This window comes from Zonotrichia albicollis, chromosome 8 (assembly GCF_047830755.1).
Source record: "Zonotrichia albicollis isolate bZonAlb1 chromosome 8, bZonAlb1.hap1, whole genome shotgun sequence".
Lineage (NCBI taxonomy): Eukaryota > Metazoa > Chordata > Aves > Passeriformes > Passerellidae > Zonotrichia > Zonotrichia albicollis.
In genome coordinates this window covers 42,120,464-42,140,949 of record NC_133826.1, presented here as the reverse complement: position 1 = coordinate 42,140,949, position 20,486 = coordinate 42,120,464, and positions in this window count along the sequence as shown.

The following is a 20,486-nucleotide window of genomic DNA, read 5'->3' as shown; positions in this document are numbered from 1 at the left end:
GTTTCTCTGTTGATGTCTGAGAACCTTTATCGAGGTAGTCCATATGTGGTTTGGGCTGCAGTACTATGTAGGAGATTGCAGGTGGGATGATCACGAGTAGGACGAGAAGCAGGCTCGGTCTCATGACGTCTCGAGGCTACACACGAACAGTGGGATCTAAACTGGTACAAAAACTTGAGACAAACATATATTACAAACTATTCCAGATAGGAGGCTTAAATGGAATTTCCTCCAGAGAACGCGTACGGCGTTTTCTTCTCCAGGCAGCGTGAGCAACCTGGGGTGCTTCTGCAGATTTCTCTGAGACTTTGGGAACATAGGGCTTTACCCATTTGGAAGGAACCCACCTTAAACCAGAGGGGGTGGACACACAGGCGTATCCACGTCCCCAAGTAACCAATTTGTAAGGTCCCACCATTTTCCAAGTCTCAGGATCCTTTACTAAAACCGGAGGTTTTTCTTTCATCAACCTGTGACTGCTCCCCCCAAAGTGGCGTAGGATGGGTGGGTTCAGGCTGTCAAAAGAACAATTCAGAAAATTGATTGTGAATAGTGCCCTGGATAACCGGATGTGGGGAGGTTCTACCTTCAGAACCTGTTGTTGCTGGTCCAGGACCCTTTTAATATCACGGTGAGTTCTTTCTACAATGGCTTGACCTGTAGGGGAGTAGGGGATGCCAGTTTTGTGCTCTACTCCCCATTGCTGCAGGAAGCTCCCGAATTCCTTGGATTTATAAGCAGGCCCATTATCAGTTTTCAGCTCCTTGGGGATGCCCATGAAAGAAAAGGCCTGTAAGAGGTGCTTAATAGCATCAATAGATGACTCTCCTGTGTGGGCAGAAGCATAGACCGCTCCAGAAAAGGTATCTACACTAACATGAACATATTTCTGCCGTCCAAAAACCTGTATGTGTGTTACATCTGTTTGCCACAGTTCACAACTGTTCAGTCCCCTTGGGTTTGCTCCCGTACTCACTGTAGGGAGTGCATGTTGTTGGCAATTTGGGCACGTGGCCACAATCGCTTTGGCCTGTTCTCGAGTGATGTTAAACTGGCGAACCAGGCCAGGTGCATTTTGGTGGAAAAGCTGGTGGCTGATTTTTGCCTGTTCAAAAACATTTGGGAGAGTGGCCATCACTGCAGGTGCAGCAAGAGCATCTGCCCTTCTGTTGCCTTCAGCGATAAACCCTGGCAAGTCAGTGTGTGACCTGACATGCATCACATAAAAGGGTTGCTCTCGGTGAGTGACTAACTTTACCAGTTTGGAAAGCAATTCAAAAAGTGCAATGTTAGATACATCTTGCAGTATTGCTTGATCTGCTCTGGATACTACTCCTGCCACGTATGCAGAGTCTGTAATCAGATTAAATGGTTCTGAGAACCTTTCAAAAGCCCTAACAACCGCAGCCAATTCAGCAACCTGAGGTGAACCTTCCACCTCAGCAATGTCCGTCTCCCACTGCTGGGTTTGAGGATCTTTCCAAGTCATAACAGACTTGTGGGACCTCCCGGACGCATCTGTAAAGACAGTCAGAGCCCTTTTTAAAGGTCTCCTACTTAGAGCAGTTCTTAATTTTAAAGTAAATTGAACATCTTGTTCAAACAATTTGCAAGCGGGCCGTGCTACCGAAAATTGTCCTGAGTAGGAATCCAGAGCAAACTGCAACACTTCATTTTCTTGAAACAATTGTTCCAGTATTTTCATAGTATTTTGACCTGATTTTAACTCAACTGGAATGTGAATGCACTTAAAATCACATCCTGCTAACTCCCTGATCCGGGTCCTTGCTTTCCGGATCAGTTCTGCTATCAGCTCCTGAGGCTTTGTCAGCCTCTTGGACCTTTTGTGACTGAGGAAAACCCATTCTATGATCAAGAGAGAGTCCCTCTGGTCCCGGTCCTTTTTTGGTGTGTCCTTTGCCTTAGGTGTTTGTTTTTCCTCCCACTGGAAAATAATTCCATGGAGGTGTGGCAACTTACCTAGGATGATAAATTTGAATGGCAGATCAGGCCGGCATCGGTGGGCCTGTCTTGTGGACATTGCAATCTGAACCTTTTCTAGAGCTTTCCGTGCCTCTGGGGTAATAGACCTAGGAGCACCTGGGTCCTCTCCCCCTTTCAGTAAATTGAAAAGAGGGGCAAGGTCTTCATTAGTCAGACCAAGCCATGGTCTTACCCAATTCAAAGACCCACACAACTTGTGGACATCCGCAAGGGTCTTGATCCTTGGATTGATTTCTAGTTTTTGAGGAACAATGGTCCTATTTCCAATTTCTAAGCCCAAATACTTCCAAGGTGGCATCTTTTGAATTTTCTGTTCCTGGAGCTCGAACCCTGCAACAATCAATGCATCGATCGTTAGGTCAAGCGCATGTGTTAGTAAATCATCATTGGGGGCACACACAAGGATATCATCCATATAATGGTAGATGATGGCCTTCTCTGCGGCTGCACGCACTGGGGAAAGCAGGGAAGAGACATACCACTGGCAGATAGCTGGAGATACCTTTAGGCCCTGAGGAAGAACGGTCCAATGGTACCTTTTCATAGGAGCTTCTGAATTGATAGAAGGGACAGAGAATGCCAAACGCGGTGCATCATCAGGGTGCAATGGGATTTGGAAGAAACAATCTTTAATATCAATAACAGCTAATTTCCAATCTTGGGGAAGCATTGTTGGGGATGGCATACCAGGTTGGGGAGAACCCATATCTTCAATTACATTATTAATTTGTCGGAGGTCACAGAGGAGTCTCCACCTCTTTTTGTCAGCTTTTTGGATGACAAACACTGGAGAGTTCCATGGGGACATGGTCTCCACAATGTGGCCCTTTCTTAGTTGCTCTTGTACTAGTTCCTCAAGTGTTGTGGTGTGTTGCAATATCCTGTTTTACCTTCTCCCTTCCCCCTCGCCCCTCGCTGAGTGTGCCCTGTCAATCAGGCTAACATACCAGCAAGGCGTCGTGTGATAGGTGACCCTAGTACCTGGAGACCCTGCCCCTTCACCTGGTTGGTGACTCACCTGTCCCCTCCCCTTCCCCTGTCCTGAGCTTAAAATGTGAATGAGACCATGCGGCCTTTATTCTGTTATCAGCAGTAGCCCAGTGCAGACATATCTGTGCTCATGGAATAAACATCTGGCTACCTTCTAGCAGAATCCGCTCCCTTCTTTTCTTCACCATCGCCAGAAGCTCTCCCCTGAGGAGAACGGAGTCCTGTCTTGTGCCCCGCTGCACTCTGCCGCCAGCCAAGGTATCTTTGAGGTATAACACCGCAGAGCTGCCTGTGGCCCAGCAGCGAAGGTCAGAATTGGCCTAGGCACCATCTAACTGGTTATATTGGGATACTTATTCCAATATATTGGCGTCCCTGGGTGGGCTCGACCCTGAGCCGGAAAACGGACTCGCAGTTCCTCAGAGAAGCTCTGGCAGCCGTGCATCCAGCTGAAAGGAGCCTGGCTTCAAGACTCCCAGCTAGAGACTTTGGGAATACTCCCAGAAAAAGTTTCGTGGACTGTTCGGCGCCTTTGGAAAGCCCTGCTTCATTGTGGTGAACAGATTTTCCAGAGGAAGAAAAGGGCAGCCTCTCTTGCACCCAGAGAGAGGTCCTTTTCCGGTGGAGACCTGCCTGCCTGTACCCAGCCTACAGCTTCCATTTCACGTGAGTATCTCTGCTTTCGGTAGAGCAGAAGCTCAAAAACAGACTCTGCCGCGAGTTCTGTTCCTTTTTGCCTTTGCATTTTGGCTGCGCAGCCCCACAGACAAGAATTCATAGCGTTCTAGTGTTAGCTTTCCTGCTGCGTGTTTCACTGTTTTTTAGAATTCGCGCCGGAGCGGGATCGCTCTCTGCCCTTCCCCCCCCGGCTCAGCAGCGTGTTCAGACACGTGTTAGGAGATTTTCTTTCTCTTTCTCTTTGCGGGAGAGGGGGGGGCTCTCTTTCCACGTGGCCGGGGGACCTGCGGGGGTCGGGAGTGCTCTGCACACGCGGCGGCGGGGGGGGGGGGGGCGTCCCGGTTTCGGCTGCCACGTGGAGTAGTTGCTGTCTCTGCTCCGCGGGAGTGGCTGCTGCATTCCACCGCGGGGGAGGCTTTGTTTCTGCCTCGGCTCGGCAGGGCGTGTCCCAGCTCCCTGCTGCTGCTGCCCAGGAATTTTAAAAGCAGTATATACAGCTGCATTGTGAAGCTTTTGTCTGCTCGTTATCGCTTTCTATCTGTGGTTTTTTTTAGAAATTGGTAGCTGATTTTAGCTTTGTTTTTGGTCAGGCGGGATTAAGTACTTTGCTTTTTAACATGGGTTCCAAACTTAGCATTGTACAAAGGGGAGTGTATTATGATATTGTTAGCATTTTAATCAAGAGTAATGTGAAATTCTCTAAAGGAAAATTGAAACAGTTTATAAGATGGCTTTTTCTGCAGTTCCCAAACATTTCCCCTGAAGAAATCCACAATATTCAATTCTGGGATAAAGTTGGGAATGAATTGATAACCTTAGGACAATCTGGCAAATTACCCTCAGCTAAATTTGTGTTCTGGAGTTTGCAAATTCGAACAGCATTGCTCAAACAAAAGGAAATGGAGAAAAAGCCAAATGTAAAGCCATGTGCCTCTGCTCTCCCTGTTCCTCCCTCTCCCTCTAAAACCCCTAAACCTCTTTCCCCAAAAAAATCCCGAGCACGTGTTAGTTTTTCGGAGAGCAGTGATGTCCAAAATGGCCCCCAGTCCCTAGGGGGTCCACAAGATGGTGGATGCCACGTGGCATCTTCCCAAACCTGGTCTTCTTCTTCCCAAAATCCTCTTAAGCATTCCAAAATTCCATCCCCATCCCCCTCTCCTCCTGTTCCTCGTGACACCTTTCCCCCTCCCCCCGCCTTTCCTGCAATACCCTCAGCTCCGCCTCTCTACTCCTCCCAGGGGGCGGCTGCTGACGTGATGTCACCAGGTGACCCCGCCCCCTGTTCCCACGGTATCCCCGCCCCCTGCCAGCCCCTTGACACCGCCCCCTGTTCCCACGGTTTCCCCGCCCCTTGCCGGCTCCCTTTCCCCGCCCCCTCCCCGGGTTCCCACGGTGGGGACACACCCACTGCCTGTCCCCAAACCTGTAGCTGTGATCCCAATGCTTCTGATTCAAGGGATACAGAGCAGGGGACAGCAGACCCAATGCATGGTGCCATGTTGTCGCTAGCTCCTGTTATATTTCAGCCTACAGCTCAAGCTGGAGCAGCCCCAACTGCTAATTGGAGTTCTTTTGGACGACAATTGATTAAAGAGATCTGTAAATCTCATAAGGAATATGGTCCACACAGTCCATATTTCCGTGGCCTTTTAAATTCTGAATTAAGTAGAACTGTTGTGGTTCCACATGATTTAAAACAAATTTTTTCATGTCTCATGACATCCACGGAATTCAAATTATGGGAATCAGCATTGAAACAACTGCTAAAAGATGCTCTCCCAAGCTTACAGGCTGATCCAAACACAGCAAAAGACAACAATGGTAACCCCATTACTATTGACCACCTCTGTGGTGAGGGTCAATGGTCTTCTCCCTCAGTCCAAGCTGCTGCAATTCCTGCAGAAACACTCGAGAAAGTAAAGGAAGCAGCTGAAAAGGCATTCTTTTCCCTCCAACCTGAGGGGCCTTTTGAGCCCTATAGTAAAATCAAACAACTACCATCAGAGCCTTTTGTGAAATTTGTAGAAAGGCTAACTAGAGCCATTGAAATACAAGTTAAAAAGGAAAATGCAAGGGAAGCAATTTTAGAAGAAATAGCGTTTACAAATGCAAATGAACAGTGTCGAGCAGCAATCCTGAGCCTTCCTATGGAACCTTCCCCTACATTAAAAGATATGCTTCTAGTCTGTAACAGGAAAGTGCCTCTGATGAGTGTTGCTGAAGACACCAGACCAAGGCTGCTGCCAAGACCACCTCAGCGTGTTGCTGTTGCCAGCCCTGCACCTTTTCCTTCAGCACAGCAGTACCCTGGGCAGCAGCGGAGACCAGCAATGGTTGAGCCCACTAAACCATGCCTGCTTTGTAATAAGCTAGGGCACTGGAGTAACCAGTGCCCCCTGAAAAGGGAATTTGATGAATTTAAAAATAGCAGGGGAGGAGAACTGCAAGCCCTCCCTGGGGGTCAACAACAAAAAAACGAAGAATAAAGCGCCAGCCTGCCAGGCGTGCAGACATAAAAAGAGCAGGCCAAGAGAATAAGAGTAGCAAAATAAATCAAGCGCGCAATAATATTAATATTTGTATAAGTGAAGCAAGTGCTTCAAAGACCAAGTCTGCTAGTCCACTGTTGAAAGTGAAACAAAATAACCTTTGTTGTGATTTAAGTGATTCTGTATTAACCGCATCTTCTGTCAATGAGCCTTACAGGTTGCAGCTGACAGAGTCACTCCACCTGAAGGACACTGACTGGCATTTTGTCTCTGTAAATCCTGAACAGAAAGGTACTTGGAACCAAATTCGTTGTAAGTACATCATCACTGGGGACAAAAACACACCACAAGAGATCGAAATTGCTCCGGGACTGACAACATCAGATCCCAAGCAATTTGTTCTCAGCCTGCACTGTTTCCACCCACCCCTGTTTCTTCCTAAGGGACAAATTGTTGCTCAAGCTATCCCTGTGCCATCTTTACCTGAAAATGTTGATAAACAAGGGCCCACAGTCGCCCGGGTCCAAGTTATTGGGACAGATAAACCCAAATTGTGGTGCAATGTCAGTGGGGGTGGGGAGTCTAAACGCATTGAGATGCTTGTAGACACAGGTGCAGACTGCACAGTGATTCCAGTACAAGACTGGCCAGCACACTGGCCTTTACAAAATGTTGCTGGTCACCTTCGAGGTGTAGGAGGTCTGCAATTGGCAAGGCAATCCAAAAGCATTATTCAATTCGAGGGTCCAAACGGACAATTGGCAAATATCCGTCCATTTGTGTTAGATTATTCAGAACCTTTGTTAGGGAGAGATTTAATGGCCCAGTGGGGTGTCACAATTAATATTCCAGACTCTCCACAGCATTTTTGTGCAGCAGTCATTAAACAACAGCGCCCCATCCAAAAACTTAAGTGGAAAACAGACGAACCAGTTGATGTGAAACAGTGGCCACTCAGTAAACAAAAAATAAAGGTGCTTGAGGAACTAGTAGAAGAGCAACTAAAAAAGGGCCACATTGTGGAGACCATGTCCCCATGGAACTCTCCAGTGTTTGTCATCCAAAAAGCTGACAAAAAGAGGTGGAGACTCCTCTGTGACCTCCGACAAATTAATAATGTAATTGAAGATATGGGTTCTCCCCAGCCTGGTATGCCATCCCCAACAATGCTTCCCCAAGATTGGAAATTAGCTGTTATTGATATTAAAGATTGTTTTTTCCAAATCCCATTGCACCCTGATGATGCATCGCGTTTGGCATTCTCTGTCCCTTCTATCAATTCAGAAGCTCCTATGAAAAGGTACCATTGGACCGTTCTTCCTCAGGGCCTAAAGGTATCTCCAGCTATCTGCCAGTGGTATGTCTCTTCCCTGCTTTCCCCAGTTCGTGCAGCCGCAGAGAAGGCCATCATCTACCATTATATGGATGATATCCTTGTGTGTGCCCCCAATGATGATTTACTCACACATGCGCTTGACCTAACGATCGATGCATTGATTGTTGCAGGGTTCGAGCTCCAGGAACAGAAAATTCAAAAGATGCCACCTTGGAAGTATTTGGGCTTAGAAATTGGAAATAGGACCATTGTTCCTCAAAAACTAGAAATCAATCCAAGGATCAAGACCCTTGCGGATGTCCACAAGTTGTGTGGGTCTTTGAATTGGGTAAGACCATGGCTTGGTCTGACTAATGAAGACCTTGCCCCTCTTTTCAATTTACTGAAAGGGGGAGAGGACCCAGGTGCTCCTAGGTCTATTACCCCAGAGGCACGGAAAGCTCTAGAAAAGGTTCAGATTGCAATGTCCACAAGACAGGCCCACCGATGCCGGCCTGATCTGCCATTCAAATTTATCATCCTAGGTAAGTTGCCACACCTCCATGGAATTATTTTCCAGTGGGAGGAAAAACAAACACCTAAAGCAAAGGACACACCAAAAAAGGACCGGGACCAGAGGGACTCTCTCTTGATCATAGAATGGGTTTTCCTCAGTCACAAAAGGTCCAAGAGACTGACAAAGCCTCAGGAGCTGATAGCAGAACTGATCCGGAAAGCAAGGACCCGGATCAGGGAGTTAGCAGGATGTGATTTTAAGTGCATTCACATTCCAGTTGAGTTAAAATCAGGTCAAAATACTATGAAAATACTGGAACAATTGTTTCAAGAAAATGAAGTGTTGCAGTTTGCTCTGGATTCCTACTCAGGACAATTTTCGGTAGCACGGCCCGCTTGCAAATTGTTTGAACAAGATGTTCAATTTACTTTAAAATTAAGAACTGCTCTAAGTAGGAGACCTTTAAAAAGGGCTCTGACTGTCTTTACAGATGCGTCCGGGAGGTCCCACAAGTCCGTTATGACTTGGAAAGATCCTCAAACCCAGCAGTGGGAGACGGACATTGCTGAGGTGGAAGGTTCACCTCAGGTTGCTGAATTGGCTGCAGTTGTTAGGGCTTTTGAAAGGTTCTCAGAACCATTTAATCTGATTACAGACTCTGCATATGTGGCAAGAGTAGTATCCAGAGCAGATCAAGCAATACTGCAAGATGTATCTAACATTGCACTTTTTGAATTGCTCTCAAAACTGGTAAAGTTAGTCACTCACCGAGAGCAACCCTTTTATGTGATGCATGTCAGGTCACACACTGACTTGCCAGGGTTTATCGCTGAAGGCAACAGAAGGGCAGATGCTCTTGCTGCACCTGCAGTGATGGCCACTCTCCCAAATGTTTTTGAACAGGCAAAAATCAGCCACCAGCTTTTCCACCAAAATGCACCTGGCCTGGTTCGCCAGTTTAACATCACTCGAGAACAGGCCAAAGCGATTGTGGCCACGTGCCCAAATTGCCAACAACATGCACTCCCTACAGTGAGTACGGGAGCAAACCCAAGGGGACTGAACAGTTGTGAACTGTGGCAAACAGATGTAACACACATACAGGTTTTTGGACGGCAGAAATATGTTCATGTTAGTGTAGATACCTTTTCTGGAGCGGTCTATGCTTCTGCCCACACAGGATAATCATCTATTGATGCTATTAAGCACCTCTTACAGGCTTTTTCTTTCATGGGCATCCCCAAGGAGCTGAAAACTGATAATGGGCCTGCTTATAAATCCAAGGAATTCGGGAGCTTCCTGCAGCAATGGGGAGTAGAGCACAAAACTGGCATCCCCTACTCCCCTACAGGTCAAGCCACTGTAGAAAGAACTCACCGTGATATTAAAAGGGTCCTGGACCAGCAACAACAGGTTCTGAAGGTAGAACCTCCCCACATCCGGTTATCCAGGGCGCTATTCACAATCAATTTTCTGAATTGTTCTTTTGACAGCCTGAACCCACCCATCCTACGCCACTTTGGGGGGAACAGTCACAGGTTGATGAAAGAAAAACCTCCAGTTTTAGTAAAGGACCCTGAGACTTGGAAAATGGTGGGACCTTACAAATTGGTTACTTGGGGACGTGGATACGCCTGTGTATCCACCCCCTCTGGTTTAAGGTGGGTTCCTTCCAAATGGGTAAAGCCCTATGTTTCCAAAGTCTCAGAGAAATCTGCAGAAGCACCCCAGGTTGCTCACGCTGCCTGGAGAAGAAAACGCCGCGCATGTTCTCTGGAGGAAATTCCATTTAAGCCTCCTATCTGGAATAGTTTGTAATATATGTTTGTCTCAAGTTTTTGTACCAGTTTAGATCCCACTGTTCGTGTGTAGCCTCGAGACGTCATGAGACCGAGCCTGCTTCTCGTCCTACTCGTGATCATCCCACCTGCAATCTCCTACATAGTACCGCAGCCCAAACCACATATGGACTACATCGATAAAAGTTCTCAGACATCAACAGAGAAACTGACAACGAGCTGAATGGACTTTTCAATGGCTGGGGACTCTCGGGCTGGTTGGGATCTATTCTGAAAACTGTAATTTTAGTGCTGTTTGTTTTAGTTGTAGTTATTGTAGTTTTTAGCATTGTTTTTGGAGTAATCAGACGCATGGTTCTCAAGTTAATCTCAAGCTCATCTCCCCCTCCTGAGGTCTACCATTTGGAAGCCCTCAGTGCTCCAGTGGATGACCTAGAAGCCTCAGTAGAATCATTCTGCACCATAAACACAGTCCTCTTCTTTTTAAACAAAACTAGGGGGAGATGTTGTGGTGTGTTGCAATATCCTGTTTTACCTTCTCCCTTCCCCCTCGCCCCTCGCTGAGTGTGCCCTGTCAATCAGGCTAACATACCAGCAAGGCGTCGTGTGATAGGTGACCCTAGTACCTGGAGACCCTGCCCCTTCACCTGGTTGGTGACTCACCTGTCCCCTCCCCTTCCCCTGTCCTGAGCTAGAAATGTTAATGAGACCATGCGGCGCCATTCTGTTATCAGCAGTAGCCCAGTGCAGACGTATCTGTGCTCATGGAATAAACATCTGGCTACCTTCTAGCAGAATCCGCTCCCTTCTTTTCTTCACCATCGCCAGAAGCTCTCCCCTGAGGAGAACGGAGTCCTGTCTTGTGCCCCGCTGCACTCTGCCGCCAGCCAAGGTATCTTTGAGGTATAACACCGCAGAGCTGCCTGTGGCCCAGCAGCGAAGGTCAGAATTGGCCTAGGCACCATCTAACTGGTTATATTGGGATACTTATTCCAATACTCAAGCACCTTTATTTTTTGTTTACTGAGTGGCCACGGTTTCACATCAACTGGTTCGTCTGTTTTCCACTTAAGTTTTTGGATGGGGCGCTGTTGTTTAATGACTGCTGCACAAAAATGCTGTGGAGAGTCTGGAATATTAATTGTGACACCCCACTGGGCCATTAAATCTCTCCCTAACAAAGGTTCTGAATAATCTAACACAAATGGACGGATATTTGCCAATTGTCAGTTTGGACCCTCGAATTGAATAATGCTTTTGGATTGCCTTGCCAATTGCAGACCTCCTACACCTCGAAGGTGACCAGCAACATTTTGTAAAGGCCAGTGTGCTGGCCAGTCTTGTACTGGAATCACTGTGCAGTCTGCACCTGTGTCTACAAGCATCTCAATGCATTTAGACTCCCCACCCCCACTGACATTGCACCACAATTTGGGTTTATCTGTCCCAATAACTTGGACCCGGGCGACTGTGGGCCCTTGTTTATCGACATTTTCAGGTAAAGATGGCACAGGGATAGCTTGAGCAACAATTTGTCCCTTGGGAAGAAACAGGGGTGGGTGGAAACAGTGCAGGCTGAGAACAAATTGCTTGGGATCTGATGTTGTTATTCCCGGAGCAATTTCGATCTCTTGTGGTGTGTTTTTGTCCCCAGTGATGATGTACTTACAACGAATTTGGTTCCAAGTACCTTTCTGTTCAGGATTTACAGAAACAAAATGCCAGTCAGTGTCCTTCAGGTGGAGTGACTCTGTCAGCTGCAACCTGTAAGGCTCATTGACAGAAGATGCGGTTAATACAGAATCACTTAAGTCACAACAAAGGTTATTTTGTTTCACTTTCAACAGTGGACTAGCAGACTTGGTCTTTGAAGCACCTGCTTCACTTACACAAATGTTAATATTATTGCGCGCTTGATTTATTTTGCTACCCTTATTCTCTTGGCCTGCTCTTTTTATGTCTGCACGCCTGGCAGGCTGGCGCTTTATTCTTCGTTTTTTTGTTGTTTACCCCCAGGGAGGGCTTGCAGTTCTCCTCCCCTGCTATTTTTAAATTCATCAAATTCCCTTTTCAGGGGGCACTGGTTACTCCAGTGTCCTAGCTTATTACAAAGCAGGCATGGTTTAGTGGGCTCAACCATTGCCGGTCTCCGCTGCTGCCCAGGGTACTGCTGTGCTGAAAGAGAAGGTGCAGGGCTGGCAACAGCAACACGCTGAGGTGGTCTTGGCAGCAGCCTTGGTCTGGAGTCTTCAGCAACACTCATCAGAGGCACTTTCCTGTTACAGACTTGAAGCATATCTTTTAATGTAGGGGAAGGTTCCATAGGAAGGCTCAGGATTGCTGCTCGACACTGTTCATTTGCATTTGTAAACGCTATTTCTTCTAAAATTGCTTCCCTTGCATTTTCCTTTTTAACTTGTATTTCAATGGCTCTAGTTAGCCTTTCTACAAATTTCACAAAAGGCTCTGATGGTAGTTGTTTGATTTTACTATAGGGCTCAAAAGGCCCCTCAGGTTGGAGGGAAAAGAATGCTTTTTCAGCTGCTTCCTTTACTTTCTCAAGTGTTTCTGCAGGAATTGCAGCAGCTTGGACTGAGGGAGAAGACCATTGACCCTCACCACAGAGGTGGTCAATAGTAATGGGGTTACCATTGTTGTCTTTTGCTGTGTTTGGATCAGCCTGTAAGCTTGGGAGAGCATCTTTTAGCAGTTGTTTCAATGCTGATTCCCATAATTTGAATTCCGTGGATGTCATGAGACATGAAAACAGTTGTTTTAAATCATGTGGAACTACAACAGTCCTACTTAATTCAGAATTTAAAAGGCCACGGAAATATGGACTGTGTGGACCATATTCTTTATGAGATTTACAGATCTCTTTAATCAATTGTCGTCCAAAAGAACTCCAATTAGCAGTTGGGGCTGCTCCTGCTTGAGCTGCAGGCTGAAACGTAACAGGGGCCAGTGACAACATGGCACCATGCATTGGGTCTGCTGTCCCCTGCTCTGTATCCCTTGAATCAGAAGCATTGGGATCACAGGTACAGGTTTGGGGACAGGCAGTGGGTGTGTCCCCACCGTGGGAACCCGGGGAGGGGGCGGGGACAGGGAGCCGGCAAGGGGCGGGGAAACCGTGGGAACAAGGGCCGGGGTCAAGGGGCTGGCAGGGGGCGGGGATACCGTGGGAACAGAGGGCGGGGTCACCTGGTGACATCACGTCAGCAGCCGCTCCCTGGGAGGAGTAGAGGGGCGGAGCTGAGGGTACTGCAGGAAAGGCGGGGGGAGGGGGGAAGGTGTCACGAGGAACAGGAGGAGAGGGGGATGGGGATGGAATTTTGGAATGCTTAAGAGGATTTTGGGAAGAAGAAGACCCGGTTTGGGAAGATGCCACGTGGCACCCACCATCTTGTGCACCCCCTAGGGACTGGGGGCCATTTTGGACATCACTGCTCTCCGAAAAGCTAACACGTGCTCGGGATTTTTTTGGGGAAAGAGGTTTAGGGGTTTTAGAGGGAGAGGGAGGAACAGGGAGAGCAGAGGCACATGGCTTTACATTTGACTTTTTCTCCATTTCCTTTTGTTTGAGCAATGCTGTTCGAATTTGTAAACTCCAGAACACAAATTTAGCTGAGGGTAATTTGCCAGATTGTCCTAAGGTTATCAATTCATTCCCAACTTTATCCCAGAATTGAATATTGTGGATTTCTTCAGGGGAAATGTTTGGGAACTGCAGAAAAAGCCATCTTATAAACTGTTTCAATTTTCCTTTAGAGAATTTCACATTACTCTTGATTAAAATGCTAACAATATTATAATACACTCCCCTTTGTACAATGCTAAGTTTGGAACCCATGTTAAAAAGCAAAGTACTTAATCCCGCCTGACCAAAAACAAAGCTTAATTCAGCTACCAATTTCTAAAAAAACCACAGATAGAAAGCGATAACGAGCAGACAAAAGCTTCACAATGCAGCTGTATATACTACTTTTAAAATTCCTGGGCAGCGGCAGCCGGGCACGCCCTGCCGAACCGAGGCAGAAACAAAGCCTCCCCCGCGGTGGAATGCAGCCCCCCCGCGGAGCAGAGACAGCAGCCACTCCACGTGGCAAGCCGAAACCGGGACGCCCCCCCGCCCGCCGCCGCGTGTGCAGAGCACTCCCGACCCCTCAAGTCCCCCGGCCACGTGGAAAGAGAGCCCCCCCCTCTCCCGCAAAGAGAAAGAGAAAGAAAATCTCCTAACACGTGTCTGAACACGCTGCTGAGCCGGGGGGGGAAGGGCAGAGAGCGATCCCGCTCCGGCGCGAATTCTAAAAAACAGTGAAACACGCAGCAGGAAAGCTAACACTAGAACGCTATGAATTCTCGTCTGTGGGGCTGCGCAGCCAAAATGCAAAGGCAAAAAGGAACAGAACTCGCGGCAGAGTCTGTTTTTGAGCTTCTGCTCTACCGAAAGCAGAGATACTCACATGAAATGGAAGCTGTAGGCTGGGTACAGGCAGGTCTCCACCGGAAAAGGACTTCTCTCTGGGTGTAAGAGAAGCTACCCTTTTCTTTCTCTGGAAAATCTGTTCACCACAATGAAGCAGGGCTTTCCAAAGGCACCGAACAGTCCACGAAACTTTTTCTGGGAGTATTCCCAAAGTCTCTAGCTGGGAGTCTTGAAGCCAGGCTCCTTTCAGCTGGATGCACGGCTGGCAGAAGCTTCTCTGAGGAACTGCGAGTCCGTTTTTGGGCTCAGGGTCGCTTGCCCACCCACAGGGACGCCAATATATTGGAATATGTATCCCAATATAACCAGTTAGATGGTGCCCAGGCCAGTTCTGACCTTCGCTGCTGGGCCACAGGCAGCTCTGCGGTGTTATACCTCAAAGATACCTTGGCTGGCGGCAGAGTGCAGCGGGGCACAAGACAGGACTCCGTTCTCCTCAGGGGAGAGCTTCTGGCGATGGTGAAGAAAAGAAGGGAGCGGATTCTGCTAGAAGGTAGCCAGATGTTTATTCCATGAGCACAGATACGTCTGCACTGGGCCACTGCTGCTAACAGAATGGAGGCCGCATGGTCTCATTCACATTTTAAGCTCAGGACAGGGGAAGGGGAGGGGACAGGTGAGTCACCAACCAGGTGAAGGGGCAGGGTCTCCAGGTACTAGGGTCACCTATCACACGACGCCTTGCTGGTATGTTAGCCTGATTGACAGGGCACACTCAGCGAGGGGCGAGGGGGAAGGGAGAAGGTAAAACAGGATATTGCAACACACCACAACAAAGGGCTGGCAGTGATTCTGCCCCAGGCACTTCTCAGCACCTTCCCAGCCCTGACGGATTGAAGCTCTCTGTGCCTCTGTGCTGTGCTCAGGGTGGCTGCAGGCAGTGCCCCAGCCCTGCTGGGCTGGCAGAAGAGCTGCTCATCAAGAGAAATGTGCTTTTGAAGCTCTTCTTGGTTACCAGGAGCTGCCTCTGTGCCAAGAGCCCACCCAGCTCAGCAGCACAGACACAGCACAAGGACGTTAATGAGCCTCTGGGGCTTTGTGCTCAGGCCTTGAACATCAGTCCCTGAGAGGCAGCTAAAGAAACTTCTTCAGAACTCCAAGGCAGAATCCAACTCCAAAGTTTGTTGGACTTTTAATGGGTCCCAGTGAGGGACACGACTGAGAAAGTGTCCCCAGGCCCGAGGCAGAGCACAGAACTGGAGGCAGGGATGACAGGTGGGGAAAAAGAGAAGCCAAGTCTTGGTGCCCTGGGGCACAGCAGCAGGATCTGTGCCACCAAGGCTGGGAGGAGACACCTTGTTCTGAGGCACTGGGGCCTCCTGGCACAGCCCCAGCCTGGCTGGGCAGTGTCAGCCCCTTGTCCTGCCCTCAGCATCCCCCCCAGCCCACATCCCAGTGGCCTCAAGGATCTGCTGGAAGGAGTCCCTGGGGAGCCTTGCTCAGCAGTGGCCCTGGGGGCTCCTTCATGCTCCCTGCAGGGACTGCAGGTTTTTCAAAGGACTTTGGATTTGGCTTTTGCCTTGGAGTCTCTGAGAGGTTTGTGCAATCATGGCCTCCAATTATCTGCTGTAATTAGTCCCTGGAGAGGCTTTGTCAGTAACAACATTCAGTGGGGCTCATTAACGCTTCAAGGTACTTCAGTTATTTGAAGGTACTTGGTGTTTCCCTTTTGATTCAGACTTTGTGAGACGTTTGTTCAATCATGGCCCCAGTTATCTGCTTTAACAAGTCCCTTGAGAGCTTTGTTTTGACACTCAGTGGGGCTCATTAATGCCTTGAGATACTCCAGTTTTTAAGGTACTTTATGGATTTAAGAATACTTTTAGTACTTTTAAGGATTTTCCTGAGTCACTGAGAGTTTTTTGTGTCATCCTGGCTTCCAATTCTTTCTTCCAAGGTGTCCATGAGGAGCCTGTGTTGGGTATCTTCCTCCTTTCTGTTTTACAACAAAGATGGAACTGAAAGAATTTTAAAAGACTTTCTAAAAGCATCCAAACAAACATGGGACAATTCACAATGCAACAACAACCACTAAGAGAATTAATAGTTTTCTTTTAGCTAGATATCATCCAACCCTTTAGTCCCTTGGATTCGAGAAGTTTATTGACCCAGTCTTTGTTTTCCACTTGAAGCTTCTAGAACCCTTCCTTCAGTACCTGAATGCTCTTGTGGATTGACTTGCTGTGGATGGAGAGGTTCATGCAACACATCCCTCAGAGTCTACACAGCCATGCCCATGTGCCCAGAGTAAAACCTCTATCGCTGTTCTGCAAGGTGGCATGTTTGATGGTCTCTATGTCTGAGAGCAGGCCACTCAACGCAAGGGAGGTAGCATTGGTTTGCCTACTTAACAGGCACCCAAGATGGTCTAATTGTCCTAAAGCTTTAGCTGCAGCTACCCAAGACAGTCCAAGTTGAGGGTGCTACCATCTGATACCTGGATTAAAGCTTGCAAAGCCACCTCTTTGATATCATCTGATAGTTCTCTGGGGATACCTGCTGCTTGATAATCTGGTCGGCTCTGTTGTCCTTCTCCAGCTAGATGGTTGATTGTCAATTCCACCCTTGCCTCATTATTAGCATAGTCTGCTATTAATTGATTTAGCAAACACTTCCATCCCCCTTTCCACAGGATGTATTCTTTAGGTGAAAACAACATGGTCATAATATATTTTAAATCATAGGAAGTTAAGATGTGCTGTAAACATCGCCCTCATTAGGCCATTAAAACAAGGTAAGTCTTTCCTATGGTCTTTAGCGTTCCTACACAGATCCTTGATTTCCCCATAAACCAAAGGCTGATACCTGGGATTCTGCCCTCTTCTTTCATAACATACCAGGGCAATGAGGAGTTTCAAGGTTATTTGCCAGTCTCCTTCCTTAACTGGAGGCATGGCCCAGAGTGTAAAGGATGATTGACAGTTGGGGCATGACCCACAGTTTTTGGGGTGGAGTCTGGAGGTTCATTCAGGGCAGAAGAGAAGGTTGTGGTAGCAGAAAGTGGAGGAGCCAAGACGGAGGGAGGATGCTCAGGCTCCTGAGCCATATTCAGGCTCCTTCCATCTTGACTCTCCAAGGCATGATACTCTAAGATAGCCTGGCCATCACCACCTTGGACCATCGTGGAAGGTCTGAGAAAGGCAGGTTTGAAGGGAGGTCCCGAGTTAGGAGTGACCAACAGATTGAGGTTTCAACACACTTCTGGCTGGGTCTCAAGGATGGTACAGAAGATGGGAAGCATGCGGTGTGCAGTGGCATCCCTTTTTGATCGAAAGGTTGTACAGTTTAACTCCTAATGAGTCCCAAAATTCAGTGGTGTGGATTTTGTCAGCAGAGGCATCTGGAAAATTTTTAACGATCCACCCCATGATTGATTTTAATTCATCCTTTGAAAATATTATGTCATGATCAATGAAAATTAAAGCATCCATATATGCTCCTTTCTACTTTGGACATCTGGCTGCCCATTTTTCTCTGTCTGTGCCTTATGTGGAAGAGTCACCAGAACACCCCAAATCAATTATGGGATGTGGGTGCCTATTGTAAGAACACAGTGGCAAAAAGGGCAATACATGTCTTGCATTTCCACAAACCCACCTACAATCCTATACAGGTGAAACCCTTGTGGTCCCCGGCGATCCTGGGCAAGGTCCCTTGAAGTAACAATGAATCCAATGGGCCAAGCACAATCCAAAATCCTGGGGAGCACTGGCTTCTCCATCAGCTAATGCCAGCTGATGTGACTGACACAGGGAGCCCTGAATGTCATGGTCCCTGTTCAGGCACCAAATGTCCCAATGAGGGTGGCTGCAACAAACCTCTCTGGTTCCTTGACTTCAGGGCGAGAGTGGCGAAAATGAAAAGGGGCAGGATGAATGAAGTTGTTTAAAAGTGTCATGGTTTGAGCCTGGCACAGAGCCAGTGCCCCCCATGAAAATGCCCCACCCTGGTGTCTGCTGTGAGATGTAACCAGGAATAAGCAAAACAGGCTCCAACTTAAACATAAAAAAACACTTTATTACCTAAACTACAGGGAAATAGGGAAAGACTATAAGGAAAAGAAAAAAAATTGAAAACCTTACAAAAAACTTTCCTCCTCCCCACTCCCTGACTTTCCCAATCCGATACATTCTCCCAAATCACCAACTGCCCAGCCTTGGCCCCACACTTTAGTATACTCAAACTGCAGTTCATGAAGAGGAAAGGAGTCCTTCTTGTTCCATAGGCTTCCCCTGGAAACACACTGAAACCTCGTGTGCTTCCCTGTCACTTCGGCACCGCCCGGAAAAAAGTCCTTTTGCCGCTTGTGACATCTTCCTTCCATGCCCAGTGCTCTCACCACTGAGACATGGCCAGAGCTGCTTTTAGGGTTGTCTTTCAAGGATGCCTTGTCTCACTCCAAAAAGGCACAGTCTCTGCTTTGGGACATCTGTCCCCCCCATATTTTTCCAACCCCCTGGGGCCGGGGGATCCTCACGAATGAACCCTCCTGGTTTTGAGGCACTGCCTCCCCCTAAATGCAGTCTGTGTCACAGGAACAACTGAGTCCATGGCCACAAGAAAAGTCCAGCCAAAAGGCCACTCCAAATCATCTCTCCCCATCCAATCATCTCCACGTTCTTCGGGCCAGGTCCTTGTCTCATCTCATCTCTTATCTCCCTTCTTATTCAGCTTCGAGGAGGATTAGCATTTTTGCAAGGCCCCAATCATGAAAGAAAGGGTTAAAAGTTTTCAGTCTCTGTCTATCTCAGAATGCTGGTAGAATGCTGGTACTCCCACAGGTGCTGCTGCTCCGCCGGCCAGGCTGCACTCTTCCCTCCCCTTTCTCCTCCTGGGCGGCTGCTATCACATTCAGACGCCGGCTCTCCTCTCTCTCCCTCCTGGGGGGGGGAATGGCTGCCCGATGTCTCTTGGGGCTCCACCACCCTTCCATCCTTGAGAGCTTTCTCACCCCCATCTCTGTCCAGGCCCCGGGCCTACCGCATGGCTGCCCCTCCCCCGCCCAGCAGCAGCGGCTGGGCTGGACGGGGGAGAGATCTGACCTCTTTGCCGCGACGTCCCAAGAGAGAGTGCCAAGGGCAGTGCCCTGCTTTTAACCCCTGTGTATTCTCGGAGGTGTGTCCAAACCCCACTGGCTACACTAGGTGCCAGTCTCAAACCCAAAACTTTCATTGGTTTGACCACAGCTTCCCAGAATTCCCACTTCTTCCTGGTCAAACCACCACAAAAAGGAACTTTAATAACAGGGTGAAAAACAATAAACATGGAGAAGTCGAGAACAGTATGAGGGGCAGGATCCAATGACCTGAGTCAAAGGGGAAGCAACAACATAGACACTTGGGGGTAGAACACTCTAGAACAATAACCATATAGGGGAAACAAGAAACCAGTAGGGGAGGAGAACTTGGACAACTTAGCATAACAACACTAAAGGCTTATGGGGGAACTCTCAAGCTCACCCTAAGTTAAACAGATGATTTCCCAAGGCTTGAAACTCATGCCCAATTCTTTTGGGGTAAAATCTGGCTGACTCTGAGTTACAGCTGGGCTATCTCCTACAGTGCTGCTTTGCTCTGGCCCCTTGGGAACATGTGGCCAGAGAGAGACATAATGATGTCCTTGATTCCACAAGGCTCTAGAGGGTCACAATGGTCCCTTGGATCCATGGTGCTCTGCAATTTCACAATGGCCCCTTCATTTCACAAGGCTCACAAATGTCCCATTGGTCCCCATAGGAATGAAACCACAGAGCCCCATGTTTCAGGAGCTGATGAACAGCAACCAGCAGAGGCCAAGGCAAGCCTGACCTGTCTGTCCTGGCAGGTTTGCTTGGAGCAACCCTTGGATATTTGAAATTATGAAAATGGAGTCCTAATTTCAGACATTTGTGCCTGGAGAAGGATGATTTTTTCTAAGTAAACCAAAGCACAGAGTACTTTCCAATGTTTGGTCAACAGGTGAGTGGTGCCCCTCAGGAGTTAAAGACCAGCCAGACTTGTCTGTCCTGGCAGCTTTTGTCTGGCAGCAATCCTTCGATACACAGAAATTTGGAGGTGGTGATGCCAAATTTGCCCCAAACAGGCAGAGTGACTGCCTAATCAGACTCAGCTTAAGTCAATTAAGCAGGAGGTATTTTTATTAGCGACGCGTCGGAGAAATCACAAAATGGATTTCTGAGTTCACATAGCAAAAGCAAGCCTTATAT